This window comes from Sinocyclocheilus grahami, unplaced genomic scaffold (genome assembly GCF_001515645.1).
Source record: "Sinocyclocheilus grahami isolate Dianchi unplaced genomic scaffold, SAMN03320097.WGS_v1.1 scaffold2367.1, whole genome shotgun sequence".
Taxonomy (NCBI): domain Eukaryota; kingdom Metazoa; phylum Chordata; class Actinopteri; order Cypriniformes; family Cyprinidae; genus Sinocyclocheilus; species Sinocyclocheilus grahami.
In genome coordinates this window covers 23486-27170 of record NW_015507546.1, presented here as the reverse complement: position 1 = coordinate 27170, position 3685 = coordinate 23486, and the positions used below count along the sequence as shown (strand labels likewise).

Here is a 3685-nt window from a genome sequence, read left to right as displayed (position 1 = left end):
TTTTTTTTTTTTTTTTATCATACTGTGTCAGTGGACTTTCCAGTTGCTCTGGATAATTTAGACTTATATTGTACTATAATAATAATAATTATTATTGTGTAATAATATTAATCATCATCATTACTGTATAATAATAATTAGAAAATGTATTTGTATATCACTTTTCAAAAACACATTTTCAAATCACAAAAAAATACACAATGCAATCAATGCAGTCCCTTTTCACTGCCATCACCCGTCACCCCTGCAGCAGCACCACAACAACAACTGGCAAGTCTTTTGTGACATGCTGGATTAGTGGTGTTATTGTCTTGCTTGTAATTGTATTATTTTGATGTTTATTTCATTAGTATTATTTTTTATTATTACATTTAACAGGTTGCAAATGAGCAGACCACTGCACCCTCTGGCCCATTAGCTGTCCCCACCAGCCTAGCCTCTGGTCCTCCTTACATTTCCATCGTCTCGGCCTCTCTTGCCACTACTCCAACTACAGGTCCCTCTGGGCCACCTGCCATGACTCCTGCAGCACCACAGCAACAGCTGGTAGGTCTTTTGTGACATGTAAACAGTGTGAAAGATGTGCTATTTTTCTGCCTGTGATACGGTTTTTATTTTTATATATTCATATATTTGCCAGGCTGTGGATGAGCGCAATATCCCAGGGATGGACAGAGTGGACAGCCTGGCACAGTAATTGGTGGGACTGAGGAATGAAACTGGACAAACACTCAACTCCCAGCAGGCCAGTACCGTCATAGCTCTGTGGCAGAACCTTCTACCATATGACCAGCAGCGTGTGGCGTACTCTGCACGGCACCAGTCGCGTCTGACAACAGGACGCTTCAGGTGCTCTAAAAAGAAACCTGAATTTACGCCAGGTGTGGAGAGCATGACACGTTGCGTCCTAGGATCTACAGGATCCCCTGCCCAGTGGCCAGATTGCTGTCGTCTGGTAGAGTGCATTTTTGTAAAACTCTGTGACATCCATAAAAGTCCAAAAAAACAGGGTAAATATGCACTGACTAGATGGACTCTAATTCTCAGAGACTACAGCAAGATCAGACAGCTGGTCCTCGGTAATGGTGCAGTCATGCAGAGCTCTACTCTGCAGTTGTTTGATGTTAATCAAACAACTCTTATTCAGTGGCACAACAAGCGACTGAAGAGGCAGGAATGTAATATTCTGCTGCAAGGGGTCAACTTGCCTGCCTCCATTCCTGTTGCTCCTGTACCTCTTCCACCAATACAGGTACGCCCCACTGCTGCACCACCACGGCCTGGACCTCAACATCACTACCACTTGCCTCAAAGTACAGCAGGACAAGCAGTGGACAAGAGGAAGACTGCAGCTCCGGGCCAACACACCCATTCTCTGCAGTCTGCCTGCCCAAGGTTGCCAGCTCAGAGGCAATTGTTCCCTCAGCAGACATCTCCACCTACCCCTGCCCCTTTGCCTACTGTTTCCAGCCCCAGCCCTGCCAGTGGCCCATTTGTGTATGTGTTTTTGGCCCCACAAGTCAATGCATACAAACGGATTGCTCCTGCTGTCCCCCTTTCCTCCCCACCACCTGCCCGGAGGCCTTACAATCGGAAAGTTGACAAAAATAAATGTAGTCAGTGCCAACAGCCCCGGAACAAAGAAAGTGGCCACAGCCAGTATTATGGGTACATATACTGTCCCCAAAATGCTGGTATTCCACTTGACCAGTGGATGGAGGAGATGCGGAAGAAGAGGGCAGATAAGAAATAGATTGGTTTGTCTTTGTCTCATACTGTGTAGATGTGTAGTGGAAATACTTCAGTCATGTTCTATTAGTTCGTTGATGTAACTGTTCAATATTCATCCCATATAACAGGCATTTAAAAAAATCAACATAACAGAAGTAACACACTGTATATTACTGTTTTTTGTGTGAGCCTTGCAAGGTGTGTTGATTTTGTTATTTGTATACTTTTACCAGCTGACCAGAATCTTCTACTTTTATTACTTTTTGTATTTTATTTATTTATTTATTTTATATTTGTATTTTATATATAATTCTTCAATTTCTTTGTATCTGTGATATGCTTACAGTGTGAGAGAGCGAGAGAAAGAGATAATTAAGATGTATGTTTTGTAATAAATTTGTAATATATTTAAACAGCAAGGCCTTTATCTTTATTTATTTAACAGTCACTCAGAGAAAACAATTACAAACTTTCAATTCTAATTCCTTTCATTTTAAAATTATTAATTGAAGTATATAAAGTATTAATGAATTGGGTATTTTTTCTCAGGCAATGTAAAACACATACATACATACAAACAATACATATGAATACTTTTTATATATTTTTGTCAAAACAAAACATACATGTGTAGGTGTCTGCTAGTGCAACTAATTGATAGAAATGTTTCTTGCATTGCTATGTAAATTAAGTTAATTATTATCTATATCATTGTTACATAAGTATGTTCACTTATGTACACTAAGGACATATATTTGACTGTATGACATTCGTAATAAGCCATTGTCCTATTTGTATCAATTAATAAGTGATTAATTAAATGATTGGTAATATTTCAGTGAGAGTTTTTGGTTAGAGATGCCTGCTCCAGTCGGGGATCGAACCGGCAACCTTTGGATCCACAGCGCCCCATGCAATATTACAGCAAAGTGTTATCTATGGACATATTTCTCAAACTAATAATGTAATATATGTGTCCTGTAGCTTCTGACGGGCAGCAGAGTTAATATTAACTCCCATTTCACTTCATTGTTTCTCAATTTTTCTCTTTTTCCTCCTTCCCCTTCCTTCCCCCTTCTTCTCCTTCTTCCCCCCCCCCCAAGCAGACTTTTGTTCCCCAGCTTTAGCTCAGCTGGTAGAGCGGAGGACTGTAGGTAGAAGTGTTGGAAATTCTTAGGTCGCTGGTTCGACTCCGGCTTGAAGGAGGTCTTTTTTTAAACTGCCCACCTTTTATTTGTTTGGCTGGGTTTCTCTCAGCATAAAGCAGAGCTTCACAGTCCACCGTTGGAAGGCAAAAGAGCATTCCCTGACCGGGAATCGAACCCGGGCCACGACGGTGAGAGCCCCGAATCCTAACCACTGACCACCAGGGAAGGGCGTTTTGGATGCTCTCCTGATAGCAGCATGAGAATAAGCAGACAGCATTTCTGGCCTCTGTCACGTCGAAAACCAACAAGTCTGGAGCGATCGCGAGCCATATCAGTCTGTGGTCCCGTGGTGCAAAGGATAACGCGTCTGACTATGGATCAGAAGATTCTAGGTTCGACTCCTTGCTGAATCTCTCTTTGTTTACTTTCCTCATGCTGTTTTTGAAGTTGTTGTTTTTTTGTTTTTTTTTCCCGAAAAGTCCAGAAGAAAGGACAAATCTCCATGCACGCATCTTTTATTCCACAAAAGGCGTATGTTGCACACCCGTTCTAATGTCTACGAGAGATGCGCACGTGCTTTGTGATTGCCAATCGTCCCACAATCACTCCGACAAGCTCGGCGATTAACGTGGAAATAAGCTCCAGACTGGCAGTCATTTGATTCTTGAATGAACATCTACATCGCTACTTTGTAACTGCTTCACTATTTTGCAGGGTGTAATGCCATGTGGTTTTCATGTCATGGGTTTGCCATTTTGTAGCCTCATTCCTAACTGCCACCTGGACATTGAGAATAAGTTGTGAAC

General features: G+C 41.7%; 1 non-coding gene across 1 annotated transcript; it reads right to left on the bottom strand.

Moving 5' to 3' along the window:
• Window positions 1-3033: 3033 nt before the first annotated feature.
• Window positions 3034-3104, bottom strand: trnae-cuc (transfer RNA glutamic acid (anticodon CUC)). Its single transcript has one exon. It is a non-coding gene; the product is annotated as a tRNA-Glu (tRNA).
• Between the last annotated feature and the right edge of the window lie 581 nt (window positions 3105-3685).